Raw genomic sequence first — 25,878 nt, forward strand, 5'->3', positions numbered from 1 at the left:
TTTTAGACTAACAGCATGGGATTTTATTAAGTGATTTATTGAAATGCATTCGAATTACATTTGCTTGAACCTACAGGACTAATTTGCATTGTGTTAATACATTAGTGAGCAAGATGCCTCCTGACATTCATGGTGAAAATGAAATGATTATTATCCCTATTAGGACCATCCCGTTTCAGCACAAGGCTGAGGTCACTAAACACCCTGTGGTTAGATGGATGCTCGGAGTAAAAGGAAAAATAGCAAGGGAAAGGTTTGAAAAGTTAAAGCACATTGTTGGAAAAGAGAAATCATTCCATTTGCACACGTAATGTCAGAAAGGAGAACAGTGCTTTGTGGCACTGGGATTCAGGCAAAGGTGACTGTGTTCAAGCTAATGGGTTAACTTGTTAGCTTTACTAAGATGAGACTTTACCCCACCCTCAATCAATGTTGATAAAGAGTCCTGAGTAAACTGACTACAAAAGGCCTGGCTGATTCATGAAGTAAATGTGATCACCATTTGTGGCGGTATTGTAAAGCTGAATATTACCCCTGTATTGTCCAGTTATGCCCTTTCAGTTATTTATTTCAGGTGGGATTTATTGTGGTTAACGTCACAATGGGAGCCAATATTAACCAAGCTGATATCAAATGTCGCAGGCTGCACTGCCTCGCTTTTCCCAGAATGCCTGTGCTTATCTATGCTTGGTTACTGGGTGTACCTATTGCGTGAGAAGTGCCTAATCCTTTGTTTAATATTAACTGAACGTGCAAACAAAGCCCGCAGTCCATGCTGAATGCAAGTACTGGTCTGGCATGGAGTGAAATGCTGATATCTAACTCAGAATGAAATAAGTAAAAACTGGCCTTAGTTTCTTAACCTCAGTTTATCAGTAAAATGAGCTGTTAAATTGCCTTGGAATTTTACCTTGGCAGGGAGAAGTAACCCTTGGAATATGGGATCCTCTTGTGGAATTCTTTCTATAATGCAGATACAGTTTCTTACAGATGAACACAAGTAGACAACTTTAATTTTTTTTGATAACCTATTTCATTAAAAAAAATCCAAATATTATATTTAAGTCAGAAGACAGTAGTTTCCTGATAAGAATTGTGATTTTTTTTTAGTAGAGATTATTATCAACCATAGGAAGAACAGCCTTTCAACAACTAAAGTAATAATTGCTTCAACATATTTTGAGATACTACTGTCAACAACTATTTTGCTAAAAGAAGTATGCAAACCAAATTATTACATGATTATCTTTATCAATGTGAAGGAAGGCTAAAACTTAGAAGGAAATTTCACATACCAGAAGAGTTTGGAGAAGAGAAGGTGAACAATTCTGCATTATAAAACTGATCACATTTATAAAAGATTCCTTAATATATTTATTATAAATGTATGTCCTTTCTTCCCAGATGTTTAAAGAGTCTAAAGATTTTAAAGTGACTTGGAAGGAACTAGTTTAATAAGATTCTGAATTCTGAATAATATTGTTCACAAGTAAAATGGATTCTGGATTAAAATGACCACCTTATTTTGCCGATTTGTAACATCTGGCCATGCAGTCAGTGTGTCTGCTACAGTACAAGGTATCAGTACATGGATATCATTCATTGAGAAGGCAACTGCATATTAGTTTGAATGGAGTTCGCAATGGGTTTTTTGCCTCGTTCGGTTATAATATTTACTCACAGTGAAGTGACAGTGAACTTCTGAATTATTGTACATGGTAGGATTACTGCATGTGGTAAAATTATTGCAATTTTCTCCAAACATTTTCCAAATAGAAGATATTGCAGAAAAAATAATTTGCCTTCTTGGTTTTGACATTTTTGGCCTTAGTTTCTGAAGAACAGACTCTTGGAAAATAAGCCTTACTCTGCTGGTTACATTTTCAGTATAAATCGGGGGTTAATGATTGCGTGTTGATTGACGTCTTACCAGGCAAGGTTAGATATAGCTACTTCAGTCTAATACTGTCTGGTAATGCCGTTGATCTCATGTCACACATTCTTCATGCTGTGGGAGGAATTCCAGCAGACCTAGCTATCAATTCTGTTTTTGTAGATGAGGCCAGTGCAGGGGTTAAGCTATGGGCTGTGCACTGCTGTTTGGGCGTGTCTCTGAAGTCCATTCAAGTGTAGCAGTTCAAAGTGCAACTTTAATACGTCTGGCCTGTTAATATCTAACAGCTTTATTCTGCAAAAAAAGGGACCCATGCTACCACTTCTCAGAATTTATGCCCAATTATCTTGTAATGGAACCAAGGCTACTGATTAACATCTGCTCACCTGTACCACACAAAGATACTCAGAGCCATAGACACTCGTCCAGTATTGGAATTCTATTCTGCAATTTTAGGTGATGCAACACTTCTATCCTATATACTGACCAAAGTTTAATCTGATGGATTACTAAAATTCATCCATATCTCGTTTGTTTATTTTTTATCCAAGCATATTTTTATTTTACAACACAGGTTTGAAAAAGGACCAATGTATATTTAAACAAGAGAGAGTTTGACAAGTTTATGCAAGCTTAAAAAACTATTTTCTGTCATTAAGTTTAACAAGAATTGTAACAATTTCTTGATACCTTTGTAAATCTCAAGCTGGCATGCAGTTTATGGTTTGTTAACACCTTCTCAATGTCATATTGATGAAATATGTGTTTATTGCTGTCAGAATGGAATTAAAAGAAGTGAACGTTATTGCATCACTCAAAGGTGTTCCTTTACCCTATGAATTTGTTATTTAGATTTAGAAATGGACTATTGAACTGTAGATGTTCTTTTGGTTGACATAATGCATTTTATTTTAATAAAGTTTTATAAAATTTCAATTGTTGGACTTTAAGATACTAAAACAATTTTGTCAAATTCCTAATCTTTTATATTTCAAAATACCAGATATATAGAATTGCTGGTGCAATATCAAGACAAGGTTTTGCACAGCCAGATCTCTATAGGAGTGAGGAGGAGAGACTGGAGATAAGACCGTAAGACATCGGAGCAGAACTGAGACATCTGTCCCATCGAGTCTGCTCTGCCATTTCATCATGGCTGATCCATTTTTCCTCTCAGCCCCAGTCTCCTCCCCATATCCCCTCATGCCCTGACCAATCAAGAATCTATTAACCTCTGCCCTTAACAAATATAAAGACTTGGCCTCCACAGCTGCATGAGGCAAAGAATTCCACAGATTCACCAATCTCTGAATAAAGAAACTCCTCCTCATCTCAGTTCTAAAGGGACACCCCTCTATTCTGAGGCTGTGTCCTCTGGTCTTAAGCTCTCCAAACATAGGAAACATTCTCTCCACATCCACTCTATCAAGGCCTTTCACCATTTGATAGGTTTCAATGAGGTCACGCTTCATTCTTCTGAATTCTAGTGAATACAGGGCCAGAGCCATCAAACACTCTTCATGTAACAAGCCATTCAATCATTTTTGTGAACCTCCTTTGAACCCTCTCCAGTTTCAGCACATCCTTTCTGAGATAACGAGCCCAAAACTGCTCACAATACTCCAAGTGAGGCCTCACCAGTGCTTTATAAAGTCTCAACATTACATCCTTGCGTTTATTTTCTAGTCGTCTGGAAATGAAAGCTAACATTGCATTTGTCTTCCTCATGTTTTCTTCAAGAAAACATGATCCCATCACTGTTCTGTACCTGTTCTCTTTGTTCTACCAACTCTTAATAAAATGATAATGAAGCAACAAGTTTTATGTCTCGTTCCTGACTTCTAAAAGAACCTCTGTTTAAACACCAGAATCAAATATTGTTTTCATAGTCTGAATGTTAGATTCTTGCATTTTCCCTGCTGTTGTCTGTAAACTAGCTGGCCTGTGATTCTCTATTGGCAGTGTTCCAACGTACCTTAATCTGTCGACACTGTCTTCTCCTAGAAGATAAAACCAAAGACTGAAGTACCTAGTACAATGGACAGCGAGGAAGATTACAGGGGGGTCTTGATCAGCAGAATAAATGGGCCAAGGAATGGCAAATGGAGCTTAGTTCTGATAAATACAGGATGTTGAAAGTTAAATCACGATTGGATTTTCACTATCGGATCTTGGTGAATGTAATGGAACAGAGGATCTTTGAGTTCAAGTACACGATTCCCTAAAAGTGGAGTGACAGTGATGAGAAAAGGTCTTTGCATACTGGTCTTCATCAGTCAGGGCACTGAGTACAGAAGCTGAAAGACCCTGTTGCAGTTGTACAGGACGCTGCTGAGGCTATACTTGGAGGATTGTGTTCAGTTTTGGTGGGCCTGCTGTTGGAAAGATGGTAGTAAGCTGGCAAGAATACAGAAAATATTTGCGAGAATGTTGCTAGGGCTTGAGCAGTTTAGTTAGGGGAGAAGTTGGACTTGCTAAGACTTCATCTGGAATGTCAGATACTGAGAGTAGATCTTATAGAGGCATATAAAATCAGGAGGGGCATAGAAAGGAAGAATGTACTCAATTTTATCCCCAGGGTTTGAGAATCAAGAATGAGAGGGCATAAGTTTAATTCAAGATGGAAACAATTTAATAGGAACCTGAGGACAAACACTTTTTACTCAGAGTGTGGTATGTATATGGAATAAGCTGCCAGAGGAAACGCTAAGGCGGGTAAAATAAAAACGTTTAAAAGACAGTTGGATAGGCACAGGGATTAGAATAGTTTCAAAAGTGATGGCCAGATTCCATTTTGAACGAATCTGTACCTCTGTACTCAGAGATCCCTTCATACCTGTACTACTTTTAGAATGGTATCCTTCACTTTATATACCCTCTCCTCGTTCAGCCTCTCAAAATGCACCTCTCACTTCATATTACCTTTTATCTGCCAGGCATTCCAGTATCCCATTTAAATTCTACTGCAGTTCATTTCTAGCTCCTTCACAGTTCACAACACCAACACATTTTGTGTCAACAGTTAGAAAATGCAGCTTTCACTTACAAACTTGAATGAAAAAAAGCAGAAGACCTGGCCCCGCCCCACAGAAACACTCGTGTTCAACTTTCTCCCGTCCACTCAGCACGAACCTCTGCTGTGGCCAACTTGGTGTCTTGCTACTGATAGCAGTTTCTGCCATGGGTTTCAACTTTGATGATAAGCCTGTTATGAGGCACATAATCAAAGGTCCTCTGGAACCCCTATGTACACCACAGTGACAGTTACCCTCATCAACTCTACATATTAAATAATCACAAATATTATATCAAATTGTTTCAACATAAGATCACAGGGCCATAAGATATAGGAGCAGAATTAGGCCATTTGGCCCATTGTGTCTGCTCTGCCATTTCATGGCTGATCCAATTTTCCTCTCAGCCCCAGTTTCCTGCCTTTTCCCTGTATCCCTTCATGCCTGACTACTCAAGAATCTATCAACCTCTGCCTTAAATATACATAAAGATTTGGCCTCCATAGCTGACTGTGGTAAAGAATTCCACAGATTCACCACCCTCTGGCTAAAGAAACATCATTTGGCCTGAGCAGATCTGTTCTGTCCTACCTTAGTTCATCCATTTCCTTCATGTATTTTGCTAAAGCAGAAGAACAAGAGGCTCAATCAAAGCTATGCAGTTCTTAGTGCACAACCAACATTCTCCCTGTCACCCATCCTTTGCACACATTTACAAATTCCCATTCAAATGCTGGGGGAGCTCAGGTCAGGCAACATCTATGCAAATTAATGAACAGTTGACGCTTCGGGCCAAGATCCTTCATTAGATCTCAGCCAAAAACATGGATTGTTTATTCATTTCCATAGATATTGCCCAACTGGCTGAGTTCCTCCAGAATTTTATATGTGTTACTCAGGATTTCCAGCATCTGCAGAATTTCTCATGTTTACTAATTCCCATTGTTTCTCTTGGACTCACCCATTCTGGGGGCAATCAAGCACCAGCTCACTTATTTATTTATTTAAAGATACAGTGCAGAATACACCCTTCCAGTCACCCCATCCCAACATCCCACCAATTTAACCCTAAGCTAATAACAGGACAATTTACAAAGCCAATTAACCTACTAACCTGCAAGTCTTTGGCATGTGGGAGGAAACCGGAGCACCTGGAGAAAACACACATTCCGCAGGGAGGATGTGCAGACTCATCACGGCTGATGCCTGAACTGAACCCCGAATTCCAACACCCCGAGCTATAATAGTGTTGCACTAACCTGTAGTGCCCGTCACTGGGAAGAAACTACAGACACCAAAGGTAACTATTACACTCATGAAGTAAAATGTGAAAACTCAATACAGACACGACCCCACCCAAGGTCAGGACTGAACCTGAGTTACAGGAGTAGTGAGACAGGACCATGTCTACCGTGCTACATTTCCCTGAACCAAGACTCTTTGGGTTGATGTGAAACAATCTAACACTATTTTGAAAATCAGGAGATTCTTTCTTTTGCTCATTGACCTAGCTAATATTTATCCGTCTCCAAAATCTGAAGCAGTACAGCACATGAAGAGCTCCTTTGGCCAACAATGTCATAGACGGGAGAATCTGTGGATGCTGTAGAGGAATGGATTCTGTATGCTTATCATTACTTAGCACATTTTCTATGGGACCTGATGCAGAATTGCAACTAGAAGCATTGACCATCCCTCTATCTCCACAGATGCTGACAGATCAGCTGAGAACCTCCTGCCCTTTGTTTGTTCAAATAGATGGTTCAGTTTGACTAACCCTTACTTTTCAATATTAAAATCTTAATGAAAATCTTGGTTTTGAAGCAAAATGTTTGTACTGTGTGACAATTGATCACTAATTACTGTTGAAAATGGGCATTTGAACTTGATCATTTAAAAAAAAAGTTTAGTCCAAGTTTTATAGCTTTTCATGGGACGGAAAAGCTATAAAAAGCTATAGTGTGGTCGAGAATAATACATGTACAGGTATGTTCCATTGTGTTTCCACGATTCTCCACAGGTTTCAGGCATGTCATCCAAGGTTAGCTTTGAACGCTTGTCTGATTACTTTAGCAAACTGTATGATAGATGCAGCAGGAGAGACTGGAGATGATGCCAATGATACCAAACTAAAGACTAAATCTGGTTGTCTCAAAACAATCACTTAATTATTTAAGTTATTTCAAAAAGATAGATTGTGTCTATTTGAAATCAATTTCTGCTGACAGTGAAGAAGATTTATAACATACTTGAAATAAGAAAAAGAAATCTCATTCTTACATAGAATTGTTGACTAACGTTTTGGTCATAGATTGTGTCAAAGGGTCTGGGTCAACATTATGTATGTTTTAATATATTTTCTATCATTGTATGTTTTTCTATGTCTTGGTAACAGTTCAACTACAGAGCAATGTATGTAAGAAATATGTAAATTTAATCCAATCTAACATTCACAATTAAAAAATAAACGATTAAATTGTATTCTGCCATTTCCTTTCCGGATGTTGTGTCGGTGTACTCTGCCGTTCCCTTTCTGGATGTTGTGTCCATGTACTCTGCCGTTCCCTTTCTGGATGTTGTGTCCATGTACTCTGCCGTTCCCTTTCCGGATGTTGTGTCCATGTACTCTGCCGTTCCCTTTCCGGATGTTGTGTCCATGTACTTTGCCATTCCCTTTCCGGATGTTGTGTCCGTGTACTTTGCCGTTTCTTTTTTGGATGCTGTATCCTTGAACATGTTTTGCTGGATGGATGAATTTCAAATTCAGATATGTCAGTCAGAATTTTGAAGCTTACAACATGTGAAATCCACTTTATTACACAACTGACACGGCCCAACTCTAAATAGTTCAGTTTAAATGTGACAACATTAACGTTAAAATGATTTAGACAGGTTACATTTAACAAAGGCGAAAGTACGCATGGGGTGAGGGGACATACAGTGGAAATATGATGGGGGAGACGGTGGGGTGTATGGTGGGGAGAGTGTTGAAATGATAAATATTGAAATATCCAAATTTACTCACAATATTTGCAACCTGTAATTGGGTTTGAGATTCTCCCAACTGATTGAAGTATAGCGGCGTTTAGAATTACTCTGACTGCTTCCATGCCGACAGCTGTTAAAGTCAGATGATCTGTGCAGAACTGATCATCTCCATTTAGCGTTTTAACATCTAATAATATGAAGGTATCCAGTGAGGATGGGATCATTCTTCCACTTTGATGCCCACATGATCTATAGAGAATTTATTTGATTTATTTGAGCCCTGTCCATCATGGGTAAAGCCCTCCCCACCACTGAGTACAGTTACATGGAGTGCTGTTGTGGGAAAGCAGCAACTGTCATCAGGACATGCTCTCTTCTCACTATTATCCTCAGGCCAGAGTCAGGCTCCACACCAGCACATACAGGAACCAACGTGGATAACTTCACTCCCCACAAATTGCAAATATAGGGTACATTCATAAGACTGACATATGTGGGCTGAGCTCTGGGTTAGTTACCTTTGTTTTGACAGATTTCAGCTGGTTTTGTTTTTTTTCCTCCCAATTACACACTGCTACGTCACACTTGAGCTATCAGGTACAGTTTTGGACACCCTGTTATAGAAAGGTGTTATTAAACTTGAAAGAGTGCAGAAAAAAACAATTACTAGGATGTTGCCTGGACTTGGGGCGTGAGTTAAAGGAGAACTTGCATAGACTCTGACTTTATTTCCCGGAACATAGGCGATTGAAGGGTGACCTGATGGTGGTATACAATGGTGACCTGATGGTGGTATCTGGAGGGGCATAGCCAGAGTGAACTCACATTACCTTTTTCCTAGTGAAGGAGTATTCTGAACAAAAGGTTATAGGCCTAACATTAGAGGTAAGAGATTGCAAAGGGACATCGGGGCGGCTTCTTCACACAAAGCAAGGTATGTATTTGGAATGAGCTGCCAGAACTACTAGTTGAGGCGGGCAGATTTGCAACATTTCAAAAACAAGAAATGATAAGTTCATAGATAAGAGAGGTTTAGAGGACTGCAGGTAGGTGGGAACAGCTCACTGAATAAGAAAAGATACCATTCAGCTGGAAAGAGTGCAGAGAAGATTTACAAGGACCCTTGGGGAATGAGTAATGGAGAGAGATTTAGCAGGTTAAGACTTTTATTCCTTAGAGTGTAGGAGACTAGGAGGTATCTTACAGAGGTGTATACAACCTTGGGGCAGAGGTTTGAGGTGAAATAGGAAAGATTTAATGGGAATCTGAGCAGCAATGTCTTTTCACCGAGGGTGGTCAGTTTATGGAATGAACTGTTAAGGCAGGTACATTTAAAAGATACTTGGATAGGAACATAGATAGGGAAGCTTAAGACATTTGAGCAGGGATATGGATAGGGAAGGGTTAGATACATGGACAAGAACGTGGATAGGGAAGAGTGTACAGGGACATAGATAGAGAAGGTTTAGACACTTGGACAGGAACGTGGATAGGGAAGGTTTAGACACGGACAGGGACATGGATAGGGAAGGGTTAGATACTTGGACAAGAACGTGGATAGGGAAGAGTGTACAGGGACATAGATAGAGAAGGTTTAGACACTTGGACAGGAACGTGGATAGGGAAGGTTTAGACACTTGGACAGGGACATGGATTGGGAAGGTTTAGACACTTGGACAAGAACGTGGATAGGGAAGGGTTGGATACTTGGACAGGAACGTGGATAGCGAAGGTTTAGACACTTGGACAGGAACGTGGATAGGGAAGGTTTAGACACTTGGACAGGGACATGGATTGGGAAGGTTTAGACACTTGGACAAGAACGAGGATAGGGAAGGGTTGGATACTTGGACAGGAACGTGGATAGGGAAGGTTTAGACACTTGGACAGGAACGTGGATAGGGAAGGGTTGGATACTTGGACGGGAACGTGGATAGGGAAGAGTTGGATACTTGGACAGGGATGTGGATAGGGAAGGGTTGGATACTTGGACAGGAACGTGGATAGGGAGGGTTTAGACACTTGGACAGGGACATGGATTGGGAAGGTTTAGACACTTGGACAAGAACGTGGATAGGGAAGGGTTGGATACTTGGACAGGAACGTGGATAGGGAAGGTTTAGACACTTGGACAGGAATGTGGATAGGGAAGGGTTGGATACTTGGACAGGAACGTGGATAGGGAAGGGTTGGATACTTGGACGGGAACGTGGATAGGGAAGAGTTGGATACTTGGACAGGGATGTGGATAGGGAAGGGTTGGATACTTGGACAGGAACGTGGATAGGGAAGGTTTAGACACTTGGACAGGAACGTGGATAGGGAAGGTTTAGACACTTGGACAGGAATGTGGATAGGGAAGGGTTGGATACTTGGACAGGAATGTGGATAGGGAAGGGTTGGATACTTGGACGGGAACGTGGATAGGGAAGGGTTGGATACTTGGACAGGGACGTGGATAGGGAAGGGTTGGATACTTGGACGGGAACATGGATAGGGAAGGGTTGGATACTTGGACAGGAACGTGGATAAGGAAGGGTTGGATACTTGGACGGGAACATGGATAGGGAAGGTTTAGACACTTGGACAGGAATGTGGATAGGGAAGGTTTAGACACTTGGACAGGGATGTGGATAGGGAAGGGTTAGATACTTGGACAGGAACGTGGATAGGGAATGTTTAGACACTTGGACAAGAACGTGGATAGGGAAGGGTTGGATACTTGGACAGGAACGTGGATAGGGAAGGTTTAGACACTTGAACAAGAACGTGGATAGGGAAGGGTTGGATACTTGGACAGGAACGTGGAGAGGGAATGTTTAGACACTTGGACAAGAATGTGGATAGGGAAGGTTTAGACACTTGGACAAGAACGTGGATAGGGAAGGGTTGGATACTTGGACAGGAACGTGGATAGGGAAGGTTTAGACATGTGGACAAGAACGTGGAAAGGGAAGGGTTGGATACTTGGACAGGGACGTGGATAAGGAAGGGTTGGATACTTGGACAAGAACGTGGATAGGGAAGGGTTGGATACTTGGACAAGAATGTGGTTAGGGAAGGTTTAGACACTTGGACAAGGACGTGGATAGGGAAGGTTTAGACATGTGGACAAGAACGTGGAAAGGGAAGGGTTGGATACTTGGACAGGGACGTGGATAAGGAAGGGTTGGATACTTGGACAAGAACGTGGATAGGGAAGGGTTGGATACTTGGACAAGAATGTGGTTAGGGAAGGTTTAGACACTTGGACAAGGACGTGGATAGGGAAGGGTTGGATACTTGGACAGGAACGTGGATAAGGAAGGCTTGGATACTTGGACGGGAACGTGGATAGGGAAGGGTTGGATACTTGGACGGGAACGTGGATAGGGAAGGGTTGGATACTTGGACAGGAACGTGGATAGGGAAGGTTTAGACACTTGGACAGGGACGTGGATAGGGAAGGGTTGGATACTTGGACAGGAACGTGGATAGGGAAGGTTTAGACACTTGGACAGGGATGTGGATAGGGAAGGGTTGGATACTTGGACAGGAACGTGGATAGGGAAGGTTTAGACACTTGGACAAGAACGTGGATAGGGAAGGGTTGGATACTTGGACAGGGATGTGGATAAGGAAGGGTTGGATACTTGGACAGGGATGTGGATAGGGAAGGGTTAGATACTTGGACGGGAACGTGGATAGGGAAGGGTTGGATACTTGGACGGGAACGTGGATAGGGAAGGGTTGGATACTTGGACAGGAACCCGGATAGGGAAGGTTTAGACACTTGGACAGGGACGTGGATAGGGAAGGGTTGGATACTTGGACAGGGATGTGGATAGGGAAGGGTTGGATACTTGGACAGGAACGTGGATAGGGAAGGGTTAGATACTTGGACGGGAACGTGGATAGGGAAGGGTTGGATACTTGGACAGGGATGTGGATAGGGAAGGGTTAGATACTTGGACGGGAACGTGGATAGGGAAGGGTTGGATACTTGGACAGGGATGTGGATAGGGAAGGGTTAGATACTTGGACAGGAAAGTGGATAGGGAAGGTTGAGACACTTGTACAGGAACGTGGATAGGGAAGGTTTGGACACTTGGACAGGAACGTGGATAGGGAAGGGTTGGATACTTGGACAGGGACGTGGATAGGGAAGGTTTAGACACTTGGACAGGGATGTGGATAGGGAAGGGTTGGATACTTGGACAGGGATGTGGATAGGGAAGGGTTAGATACTTGGACAGGAACGTGGATAGGGAAGGTTTAGACACTTGTACAGGAACGTGGATAGGGAAGGTTTAGACACTTGGACAAGAACGTGGATAGGGAAGGGTTGGATACTTGGACAGGGATGTGGATAAGGAAGGGTTGGATACTTGGACGGGAACGTGGATAGGGAAGGGTTGGATACTTGGACAGGGATGTGGATAGGGAAGGGTTAGATACTTGGGCAGGAACGTGGATAGGGAAGGTTTAGACACTTGTACAGGAACGTGGATAGGGAAGGTTTGGACACTTGGACAGGAACGTGAATAGGGAAGGTTTAGACACTTGGACAGGAATGTGGATAGGGAAGGGTTGGATACTTGGACGGGAACGTGGATAGGGAAGAGTTGGATACTTGGACAGGGATGTGGATAGGGAAGGGTTGGATACTTGGACAGGAACGTGGATAGGGAAGGTTTAGACACTTGGACAGGGAAATGGATTGGGAAGGTTTAGACACTTGGACAAGAACGTGGATAGGGAAGGGTTGGATACTTGGACAGGAACGTGGATAGGGAAGGTTTAGACACTTGGACAGGAATGTGGATAGGGAAGGGTTGGATACTTGGACAGGAACGTGGATAGGGAAGGGTTGGATACTTGGACGGGAACGTGGATAGGGAAGAGTTGGATACTTGGACAGGGATGTGGATAGGGAAGGGTTGGATACTTGGACAGGAACGTGGATAGGGAACGTTTAGACACTTGGACAGGAACGTGGATAGGGAAGGTTTAGACACTTGGACAGGAATGTGGATAGGGAAGGGTTGGATACTTGGACAGGAATGTGGATAGGGAAGGGTTGGATACTTGGACGGGAACGTGGATAGGGAAGGGTTGGATACTTGGACAGGGACGTGGATAGGGAAGGGTTGGATACTTGGACGGGAACATGGATAGGGAAGGGTTGGATACTTGGACAGGAACGTGGATAAGGAAGGGTTGGATACTTGGACGGGAACATGGATAGGGAAGGTTTAGACACTTGGACAGGGATGTGGATAGGGAAGGATTAGATACTTGGACAGGAACGTGGATAGGGAATGTTTAGACACTTGAACAAGAACGTGGATAGGGAAGGGTTGGATACTTCGACAGGAACGTGGAGAGGGAATGTTTAGACACTTGGACAAGAATGTGGATAGGGAAGGTTTAGACACTTGGACAAGAACGTGGATAGGGAAGGGTTGGATACTTGGACAGGAACGTGGATAGGGAAGGTTTAGACACGTGGACAAGAACGTGGATAGGGAAGGGTTGGATACTTGGACAGGGACGTGGATAAGGAAGGGTTGGATACTTGGACAAGAACGTGGATAGAGAAGGGTTGGATACTTGGACAAGAATGTGGTTAGGGAAGGTTTAGACACTTGGACAAGGACGTGGATAGGGAAGGTTTAGACACTTGGACAGGAACGTGGGTAGGGAAGGTTTAGACACTTGGACAGGAATGTGGATAGGGAAGGGTTGGATACTTGGACGGGAACATGGATAGGGAAGGTTTAGACACTTGGACAGGAATGTGGATAGGAAAGGTTTAGACGCTTGGACAGGGACGTGGATAGGGAAGGGTTGGATACTTGGACAGGAACGTGGATAAGGAAGGGTTGGATACTTGGACAGGGATGTGGATAAGGTAGGGTTGGATACTTGGACAGGGACGTGGATAGGGAAGGTTTAGACACTTGTACAGGAACGTGGATAGGGAAGGTTTAGACACTTGGACAAGAACGTGGATAGGGAAGGGTTGGATACTTGGACAGGAACGTGGATAAGGAAGGCTTGGATACTTGGACGGGAACGTGGATAGGGAAGGGTTGGATACTTGGACGGGAACGTGGATAGGGAAGGGTTGGATACTTGGACAGGAACGTGGATAGGGAAGGTTTAGACACTTGGACAGGGACGTGGATAGGGAAGGGTTGGATACTTGGACAGGAACGTGGATAGGGAAGGTTTAGACACTTGGACAGGGATGTGGATAGGGAAGGGTTGGATACTTGGACAGGAACGTGGATAGGGAAGGTTTAGACACTTGGACAAGAACGTGGATAGGGAAGGGTTGGATACTTGGACAGGGATGTGGATAAGGAAGGGTTGGATACTTGGACAGGGATGTGGATAGGGCAGGGTTAGATACTTGGAAGGGAACGTGGATAGGGAAGGGTTGGATACTTGGACGGGAACGTGGATAGGGAAGGGTTGGATACTTGGACAGGAACCTGGATAGGGAAGGTTTAGACACTTGGACAGGGACGTGGATAGGGAAGGGTTGGATACTTGGACAGGGATGTGGATAGGGAAGGGTTGGATACTTGGACAGGAACGTGGATAGGGAAGGGTTGGATACTTGGACAGGGATGTGGATAGGGAAGGGTTAGATACTTGGACGGGAACGTGGATAGGGAAGGGTTGGATACTTGGACAGGGATGTGGATAGGGAAGGGTTAGATACTTGGACAGGAACGTGGATAGGGAAGGTTTAGACACTTGTACAGGAACATGGATAGGGAAGGTTTGGACACTTGGACAGGAATGTGGATAGGAAAGGTTTAGACGCTTGGACAGGGACGTGGATAGGGAAGGGTTGGATACTTGGACAGGAACGTGGATAAGGAAGGGTTGGATACTTGGACAGGGATGTGGATAAGGTAGGGTTGGATACTTGGACAGGGACGTGGATAGGGAAGGTTTAGACACTTGTACAGGAACGTGGATAGGGAAGGTTTAGACACTTGGACAAGAACGTGGATAGGGAAGGGTTGGATACTTGGACAGGAACGTGGATAAGGAAGGCTTGGATACTTGGACGGGAACGTGGATAGGGAAGGGTTGGATACTTGGACGGGAACGTGGATAGGGAAGGGTTGGATACTTGGACAGGAACGTGGATAGGGAAGGTTTAGACACTTGGACAGGGACGTGGATAGGGAAGGGTTGGATACTTGGACAGGAACGTGGATAGGGAAGGTTTAGACACTTGGACAGGGATGTGGATAGGGAAGGGTTGGATACTTGGACAGGAACGTGGATAGGGAAGGTTTAGACACTTGGACAAGAACGTGGATAGGGAAGGGTTGGATACTTGGACAGGGATGTGGATAAGGAAGGGTTGGATACTTGGACAGGGATGTGGATAGGGCAGGGTTAGATACTTGGACGGGAACGTGGATAGGGAAGGGTTGGATACTTGGACGGGAACGTGGATAGGGAAGGGTTGGATACTTGGACAGGAACCTGGATAGGGAAGGTTTAGACACTTGGACAGGGACGTGGATAGGGAAGGGTTGGATACTTGGACAGGGATGTGGATAGGGAAGGGTTGGATACTTGGACAGGAACGTGGATAGGGAAGGGTTGGATACTTGGACAGGGATGTGGATAGGGAAGGGTTAGATACTTGGACGGGAACGTGGATAGGGAAGGGTTGGATACTTGGACAGGGATGTGGATAGGGAAGGGTTAGATACTTGGACAGGAACGTGGATAGGGAAGGTTTAGACACTTGTACAGGAACGTGGATAGGGAAGGTTTGGACACTTGGACAGGGATGTGGATAGGGAAGGGTTGGATACTTGGACAGGGACGTGGATAGGGAAGGTTTAGACACTTGGACAGGGATGTGGATAGGGAAGGGTTGGATACTTGGACAGGGACATGGATAGTGAAGGTTTAGACTCTTGGTCAAGAACGTGGATAGGGAAGGGTTGGATAGTTGGACAGGGACGTGGATAGGGAAGGGTTGGATGCTTGGACAGGGACGTGGATAGGGAAGGGTTGGATACTTGGACAGGAACGTGGATAGGGAAGGGTTGGATACTTGGACAGGAATGTGGATAAGGAAGGGTTGGATACTTGGACGGGAACGTGGATAGGGAAGGGTTGGATACTTGGACAGGGACGTGGATAGGAAGGTTTAGACACTTGAACAGGAACGTGGATAAGGAAGGGTTGGATACTTGGACAGGAATGTGGATAGGGAAGGTTTAGACACTTGGACAAGAACGTGGATAGGGAAGGGTTGGATACTTGGACAGGAACGTGGATAGGGAAGGTTTAGACACTTGGACAGGAATGTGGATAGGGAAGGGTTGGATACTTGGACAGGAACGTGGATAGGGAAGGGTTGGATACTTGGACGGGAACGTGGATAGGGAAGAGTTGGATACTTGGACAGGGATGTGGATAGGGAAGGGTTGGATACTTGGACAGGAACGTGGATAGGGAAGGTTTAGACACTTGGACAGGAACGTGGATAGGGAAGGTTTAGACACTTGGACAGGGACGTGGATAGGGAAGGGTTGGATACTTGGACAGGGATGTGGATAGGGAAGGGTTGGATACTTGGACAGGAACGTGGATAGGGAAGGGTTGGATACTTGGACAGGGATGTGGATAGGGAAGGGTTAGATACTTGGACGGGAACGTGGATAGGGAAGGGTTGGATACTTGGACAGGGATGTGGATAGGGAAGGGTTAGATACTTGGACAGGAAAGTGGATAGGGAAGGTTGAGACACTTGTACAGGAACGTGGATAGGGAAGGTTTGGACACTTGGACAGGAACGTGGATAGGGAAGGGTTGGATACTTGGACAGGGACGTGGATAGGGAAGGTTTAGACACTTGGACAGGGATGTGGATAGGGAAGGGTTGGATACTTGGACAGGGATGTGGATAGGGAAGGGTTAGATACTTGGACAGGAACGTGGATAGGGAAGGTTTAGACACTTGTACAGGAACGTGGATAGGGAAGGTTTAGACACTTGGACAAGAACGTGGATAGGGAAGGGTTGGATACTTGGACAGGGATGTGGATAAGGAAGGGTTGGATACTTGGACGGGAACGTGGATAGGGAAGGGTTGGATACTTGGACAGGGATGTGGATAGGGAAGGGTTAGATACTTGGACAGGAACGTGGATAGGGAAGGTTTAGACACTTGTACAGGAACGTGGATAGGGAAGGTTTGGACACTTGGACAGGAACGTGAATAGGGAAGGTTTAGACACTTGGACAGGAATGTGGATAGGGAAGGGTTGGATACTTGGACGGGAACGTGGATAGGGAAGAGTTGGATACTTGGACAGGGATGTGGATAGGGAAGGGTTGGATACTTGGACAGGAACGTGGATAGGGAAGGTTTAGACACTTGGACAGGGAAATGGATTGGGAAGGTTTAGACACTTGGACAAGAACGTGGATAGGGAAGGGTTGGATACTTGGACAGGAACGTGGATAGGGAAGGTTTAGACACTTGGACAGGAATGTGGATAGGGAAGGGTTGGATACTTGGACAGGAACGTGGATAGGGAAGGGTTGGATACTTGGACAGGAACGTGGATAAGGAAGGGTTGGATACTTGGACGGGGATGTGGATAGGGAAGGGTTGGATACTTGGACAGGAACGTGGATAGGGAAGGTTTAGACACTTGGACAAGAACGTGGATAGGGAAGGGTTGGATACTTGGACAGGGATGTGGATAAGGAAGGGTTGGATACTTGGACAGGGATGTGGATAGGGCAGGGTTAGATACTTGGACGGGAACGTGGATAGGGAAGGGTTGGATACTTGGACGGGAACGTGGATAGGGAAGGGTTGGATACTTGGACAGGAACCTGGATAGGGAAGGTTTAGACACTTGGACAGGGACGTGGATAGGGAAGGGTTGGATACTTGGACAGGGATGTGGATAGGGAAGGGTTGGATACTTGGACAGGAACGTGGATAGGGAAGGGTTGGATACTTGGACAGGGATGTGGATAGGGAAGGGTTAGATACTTGGACGGGAACGTGGATAGGGAAGGGTTGGATACTTGGACAGGGATGTGGATAGGGAAGGGTTAGATACTTGGACAGGAACGTGGATAGGGAAGGTTTAGACACTTGTACAGGAACGTGGATAGGGAAGGTTTAGACACTTGGACAGGGATGTGGATAGGGAAGGGTTGGATACTTGGACAGGGACATGGATAGTGAAGGTTTAGACTCTTGGACAAGAACGTGGATAGGGAAGGGTTGGATAGTTGGACAGGGACGTGGATAGGGAAGGGTTGGATGCTTGGACAGGGACGTGGATAGGGAAGGGTTGGATACTTGGACAGGAACGTGGATAGGGAAGGGTTGGATACTTGGACAGGAATGTGGATAAGGAAGGGTTGGATACTTGGACGGGAACGTGGATAGGGAAGGGTTGGATACTTGGACAGGGACGTGGATAGGAAGGTTTAGACACTTGAACAGGAACGTGGATAAGGAAGGGTTGGATACTTGGACAGGAATGTGGATAGGGAAGGTTTAGACACTTGGACAAGAACGTGGATAGGGAAGGGTTGGATACTTGGACAGGAACGTGGATAGGGAAGGGTTGGATACTTGGACAGGAACGTGGATAGGGAAGGGTTGGATACTTGGACGGGAACGTGGATAGGGAAGAGTTGGATACTTGGACAGGGATGTGGATAGGGAAGGGTTGGATACTTGGACAGGAACGTGGATAGGGAAGGTTTAGACACTTGGACAGGAACGTGGATAGGGAAGGGTTGGATACTTGGACAGGAATGTGGATAAGGAAGGGTTGGATACTTGGACAGGAACGTGGATAGGGAAGGGTTGGATACTTGGACAGGAATGTGGATAAGGAAGGGTTGGATACTTGGACGGGAACGTGGATAGGGAAGGGTTGGATACTTGGACAGGGACGTGGATAGGAAGGTTTAGACACTTGAACAGGAACGTGGATAAGGAAGGGTTGGATACTTGGACAGGAATGTGGATAGGGAAGGTTTAGACACTTGGACAAGAACGTGGATAGGGAAGGGTTGGATACTTGGACAGGAACGTGGATAGGGAAGGGTTGGATACTTGGACGGGAACGTGGATAGGGAAGAGTTGGATACTTGGACAGGGATGTGGATAGGGAAGGGTTGGATACTTGGACAGGAACGTGGATAGGGAAGGTTTAGACACTTGGACAGGAACGTGGATAGGGAAGGGTTGGATACTTGGACAGGAATGTGGATAGGGAAGGTTTAGACACTTGGACAAGAACGTGGATAGGGAAGGGTTGGATACTTGGACAGGAACGTGGATAGGGAAGGGTTGGATACTTGGACGGGAACGTGGATAGGGAAGAGTTGGATACTTGGACAGGGATGTGGATAGGGAAGGGTTGGATACTTGGACAGGAACGTGGATAGGGAAGGTTTAGACACTTGGACAAGAACGTGGATAGGGAAGGGTTGGATACTTGGACAGGAACGTGGATAGGGAAGGGTTGGATACTTGGACGGGAACGTGGATAGGGAAGAGTTGGATACTTGGACAGGGATGTGGATAGGGAAGGGTTGGATACTTGGACAGGAACGTGGATAGGGAAGGTTTAGACACTTGGACAGGAACGTGGATAGGGAAGGGTTGGATACTTGGACAGGAATGTGGATAAGGAAGGGTTGGATACTTGGACAGGAACGTGGATAGGGAAGGGTTGGATACTTGGACAGGAATGTGGATAAGGAAGGGTTGGATACTTGGACGGGAACGTGGATAGGGAAGGGTTGGATACTTGGACAGGGACGTGGATAGGAAGGTTTAGACACTTGAACAGGAACGTGGATAAGGAAGGGTTGGATACTTGGACAGGAATGTGGATAGGGAAGGTTTAGACACTTGGACAAGAACGTGGATAGGGAAGGGTTGGATACTTGGACAGGAACGTGGATAGGGAAGGGTTGGATACTTGGACAGGAACGTGGATAGGGAAGGGTTGGATACTTGGACGGGAACGTGGATAGGGAAGAGTTGGATACTTGGACAGGGATGTGGATAGGGAAGGGTTGGATACTTGGACAGGAACGTGGATAGGGAAGGTTTAGACACTTGGACAGGAACGTGGATAGGGAAGGGTTGGATACTTGGACAGGGACGTGGATAGGAAGGTTTAGACACTTGAACAGGAACGTGGATAAGGAAGGGTTGGATACTTGGACAGGAATGTGGATAGGGAAGGTTTAGACACTTGGACAAGAACGTGGATAGGGAAGGGTTGGATACTTGGACAGGAACGTGGATAGGGAAGGGTTGGATAGTTGGACAGGGACGTGGATAGGGAAGGGTTGGATGCTTGGACAGGGACGTGGATAGGGAAGGGTTGGATACTTGGACAGGAACGTGGATAGGGAAGGGTTGGATACTTGGACAGGAATGTGGATAAGGAAGGGTTGGATACTTGGACGGGAACGTGGATAGGGAAGGGTTGGATACTTGGACAGGGACGTGGATAGGAAGGTTTAGACACTTGAACAGGAACGTGGATAAGGAAGGGTTGGATACTTGGACAGGAATGTGGATAGGGAAGGTTTAGACACTTGGACAAGAACGTGGATAGGGAAGGGTTGGATACTTGGACAGGAACGTGGATAGGGAAGGGTTGGATACTTGGACAGGAACGTGGATAGGGAAGGGTTGGATACTTGGACGGGAACGTGGATAGGGAAGAGTTGGATACTTGGACAGGGATGTGGATAGGGAAGGGTTGGATACTTGGACAGGAACGTGGATAGGGAAGGTTTAGACACTTGGACAGGAACGTGGATAGGGAAGGGTTGGATACTTGGACAGGAATGTGGATAAGGAAGGGTTGGATACTTGGACAGGAACGTGGATAGGGAAGGGTTGGATACTTGGACAGGAATGTGGATAAGGAAGGGTTGGATACTTGGACGGGAACGTGGATAGGGAAGGGTTGGATACTTGGACAGGGACGTGGATAGGAAGGTTTAGACACTTGAACAGGAACGTGGATAAGGAAGGGTTGGATACTTGGACAGGAATGTGGATAGGGAAGGTTTAGACACTTGGACAAGAACGTGGATAGGGAAGGGTTGGATACTTGGACAGGAACGTGGATAGGGAAGGGTTGGATACTTGGACGGGAACGTGGATAGGGAAGAGTTGGATACTTGGACAGGGATGTGGATAGGGAAGGGTTGGATACTTGGACAGGAACGTGGATAGGGAAGGTTTAGACACTTGGACAGGAACGTGGATAGGGAAGGGTTGGATACTTGGACAGGAATGTGGATAGGGAAGGTTTAGACACTTGGACAAGAACGTGGATAGGGAAGGGTTGGATACTTGGACAGGAACGTGGATAGGGAAGGGTTGGATACTTGGACAGGAACGTGGATAGGGAAGGGTTGGATACTTGGACAGGAATGTGGATAAGGAAGGGTTGGATACTTGGACAGGGATGTGGATAGGGAAGGGTTAGATACTTGGACAGGAACGTGGATAGGGAAGGTTTAGACACTTGTACAGGAACGTGGATAGGGAAGGTTTAGACACTTGGACAGGGATGTGGATAGGGAAGGGTTGGATACTTGGACAGGGACATGGATAGTGAAGGTTTAGACTCTTGGACAAGAACGTGGATAGGGAAGGGTTGGATAGTTGGACAGGGACGTGGATAGGGAAGGGTTGGATGCTTGGACAGGGACGTGGATAGGGAAGGGTTGGATGCTTGGACAGGGACGTGGATAGGGAAGGGTTGGATACTTGGACAGGAACGTGGATAGGGAAGGGTTGGATACTTGGACAGGAATGTGGATAAGGAAGGGTTGGATACTTGGACGGGAACGTGGATAGGGAAGGGTTGGATACTTGGACAGGGACGTGGATAGGAAGGTTTAGACACTTGAACAGGAACGTGGATAAGGAAGGGTTGGATACTTGGACAGGAATGTGGATAGGGAAGGTTTAGACACTTGGACAAGAACGTGGATAGGGAAGGGTTGGATACTTGGACAGGAACGTGGATAGGGAAGGGTTGGATACTTGGACAGGAATGTGGATAAGGAAGGGTTGGATACTTGGACGGGAACGTGGATAGGGAAGGGTTGGATACTTGGACAGGGACGTGGATAGGAAGGTTTAGACACTTGAACAGGAACGTGGATAAGGAAGGGTTGGATACTTGGACAGGAATGTGGATAGGGAAGGTTTAGACACTTGGACAAGAACGTGGATAGGGAAGGGTTGGATACTTGGACAGGAACGTGGATAGGGAAGGTTTAGACACTTGGACAGGAATGTGGATAGGGAAGGGTTGGATACTTGGACAGGAACGTGGATAGGGAAGGGTTGGATACTTGGACGGGAACGTGGATAGGGAAGAGTTGGATACTTGGACAGGGATGTGGATAGGGAAGGGTTGGATACTTGGACAGGAACGTGGATAGGGAAGGTTTAGACACTTGGACAGGAACGTGGATAGGGAAGGTTTAGACACTTGGACAGGAATGTGGATAGGGAAGGGTTGGATACTTGGACAGGAATGTGGATAGGGAAGGGTTGGATACTTGGACGGGAACGTGGATAGGGAAGGGTTGGATACTTGGACAGGGATGTGGATAGGGAAGGGTTAGATACTTGGACAGGAAAGTGGATAGGGAAGGTTGAGACACTTGTACAGGAACGTGGATAGGGAAGGTTTGGACACTTGGACAGGAACGTGGATAGGGAAGGGTTGGATACTTGGACAGGGACGTGGATAGGGAAGGTTTAGACACTTGGACAGGGATGTGGATAGGGAAGGGTTGGATACTTGGACAGGGATGTGGATAGGGAAGGGTTAGATACTTGGACAGGAACGTGGATAGGGAAGGTTTAGACACTTGTACAGGAACGTGGATAGGGAAGGTTTAGACACTTGGACAAGAACGTGGATAGGGAAGGGTTGGATACTTGGACAGGGATGTGGATAAGGAAGGGTTGGATACTTGGACGGGAACGTGGATAGGGAAGGGTTGGATACTTGGACAGGGATGTGGATAGGGAAGGGTTAGATACTTGGACAGGAACGTGGATAGGGAAGGTTTAGACACTTGTACAGGAACGTGGATAGGGAAGGTTTGGACACTTGGACAGGAACGTGAATAGGGAAGGTTTAGACACTTGGACAGGAATGTGGATAGGGAAGGGTTGGATACTTGGACGGGAACGTGGATAGGGAAGAGTTGGATACTTGGACAGGGATGTGGATAGGGAAGGGTTGGATACTTGGACAGGAACGTGGATAGGGAAGGTTTAGACACTTGGACAGGAATGTGGATAGGGAAGGGTTGGATACTTGGACAGGAACGTGGATAGGGAAGGGTTGGATACTTGGACAGGAACGTGGATAAGGAAGGGTTGGATACTTGGACGGGAACGTGGATAGGGAAGGGTTGGATACTTGGACAGGGACGTGGATAGGGAAGGTTTAGACGCTTGGACAGGGATGTGGATAGGGAAGGGTTGGATACTTGGACAGGAACGTGGATAGGGAAGGTTTAGACACTTGGACAAGAACGTGGATAGGGAAGGGTTGGATACTTGGACAGGGATGTGGATAAGGAAGGGTTGGATACTTGGACAGGGATGTGGATAGGGCAGGGTTAGATACTTGGACGGGAACGTGGATAGGGAAGGGTTGGATACTTGGACGGGAACGTGGATAGGGAAGGGTTGGATACTTGGACAGGAACCTGGATAGGGAAGGTTTAGACACTTGGACAGGGACGTGGATAGGGAAGGGTTGGATACTTGGACAGGGATGTGGATAGGGAAGGGTTGGATACTTGGACAGGAACGTGGATAGGGAAGGGTTGGATACTTGGACAGGGATGTGGATAGGGAAGGGTTAGATACTTGGACGGGAACGTGGATAGGGAAGGGTTGGATACTTGGACAGGGATGTGGATAGGGAAGGGTTAGATACTTGGACAGGAACGTGGATAGGGAAGGTTTAGACACTTGTACAGGAACGTGGATAGGGAAGGTTTGGACACTTGGACAGGGATGTGGATAGGGAAGGGTTGGATACTTGGACAGGGACGTGGATAGGGAAGGTTTAGACACTTGGACAGGGATGTGGATAGGGAAGGGTTGGATACTTGGACAGGGACATGGATAGTGAAGGTTTAGACTCTTGGACAAGAACGTGGATAGGGAAGGGTTGGATAGTTGGACAGGGACGTGGATAGGGAAGGGTTGGATGCTTGGACAGGGACGTGGATAGGGAAGGGTTGGATACTTGGACAGGAACGTGGATAGGGAAGGGTTGGATACTTGGACAGGAATGTGGATAAGGAAGGGTTGGATACTTGGACGGGAACGTGGATAGGGAAGGGTTGGATACTTGGACAGGGACGTGGATAGGAAGGTTTAGACACTTGAACAGGAACGTGGATAAGGAAGGGTTGGATACTTGGACAGGAATGTGGATAGGGAAGGTTTAGACACTTGGACAAGAACGTGGATAGGGAAGGGTTGGATACTTGGACAGGAACGTGGATAGGGAAGGTTTAGACACTTGGACAGGAATGTGGATAGGGAAGGGTTGGATACTTGGACAGGAACGTGGATAGGGAAGGGTTGGATACTTGGACGGGAACGTGGATAGGGAAGAGTTGGATACTTGGACAGGGATGTGGATAGGGAAGGGTTGGATACTTGGACAGGAACGTGGATAGGGAAGGTTTAGACACTTGGACAGGAACGTGGATAGGGAAGGTTTAGACACTTGGACAGGAATGTGGATAGGGAAGGGTTGGATACTTGGACAGGAATGTGGATAGGGAAGGGTTGGATACTTGGACGGGAACGTGGATAGGGAAGGGTTGGATACTTGGACAGGGACGTGGATAGGGAAGGGTTGGATACTTGGACGGGAACATGGATAGGGAAGGGTTGGATACTTGGACAGGAACGTGGATAAGGAAGGGTTGGATACTTGGACGGGAACATGGATAGGGAAGGTTTAGACACTTGGGCAGGAACGTGGATAGGGAAGGTTTAGACACTTGGACAGGGATGTGGATAGGGAAGGGTTAGATACTTGGACAGGAACGTGGATAGGGAATGTTTAGACACTTGGACAAGAACGTGGATAGGGAAGGGTTGGATACTTGGACAGGAACGTGGATAGGGAAGGTTTAGACACTTGAACAAGAACGTGGATAGGGAAGGGTTGGATACTTGGACAGGAACGTGGAGAGGGAATGTTTAGACACTTGGACAAGAATGTGGATAGGGAAGGTTTAGACACTTGGACAAGAACGTGGATAGGGAAGGGTTGGATACTTGGACAGGAACGTGGATAGGGAAGGTTTAGACACGTGGACAAGAACGTGGATAGGGAAGGGTTGGATACTTGGACAGGGACGTGGATAAGGAAGGGTTGGATACTTGGACAAGAACGTGGATAGGGAAGGGTTGGATACTTGGACAGGAATGTGGATAGGAAAGGTTTAGACGCTTGGACAGGGACGTGGATAGGGAAGGGTTGGATACTTGGACAGGAACGTGGATAGGGAAGGGTTGGATACTTGGACGGGAACGTGGATAGGGAAGGGTTGGATACTTGGACAGGAACGTGGATAGGGAAGGTTTAGACACTTGGACAGGGACGTGGATAGGGAAGGGTTGGATACTTGGACAGGAACGTGGATAGGGAAGGTTTAGACACTTGGACAGGGATGTGGATAGGGAAGGGTTGGATACTTGGACAGGAACGTGGATAGGGAAGGTTTAGACACTTGGACAAGAACGTGGATAGGGAAGGGTTGGATACTTGGACAGGGATGTGGATAAGGAAGGGTTGGATACTTGGACAGGGATGTGGATAGGGAAGGGTTAGATACTTGGACGGGAACGTGGATAGGGAAGGGTTGGATACTTGGACAGGA

At 46.0% G+C, this 25,878-nt stretch overlaps 1 protein-coding gene across 9 annotated transcripts in view; it reads left to right on the forward strand.

The window, feature by feature from the left end:
* The window catches only part of LOC140718500 (protein polyglycylase TTLL10-like), a 201,237-nt gene that overhangs the window by 17,266 nt on the left and 158,093 nt on the right, over nt 1-25,878 (forward strand). The gene's annotated exons all lie outside the window — the stretch shown is intronic.

Source organism: Hemitrygon akajei, chromosome 29, assembly GCF_048418815.1.
Source record: "Hemitrygon akajei chromosome 29, sHemAka1.3, whole genome shotgun sequence".
NCBI classification, from domain to species: domain Eukaryota; kingdom Metazoa; phylum Chordata; class Chondrichthyes; order Myliobatiformes; family Dasyatidae; genus Hemitrygon; species Hemitrygon akajei.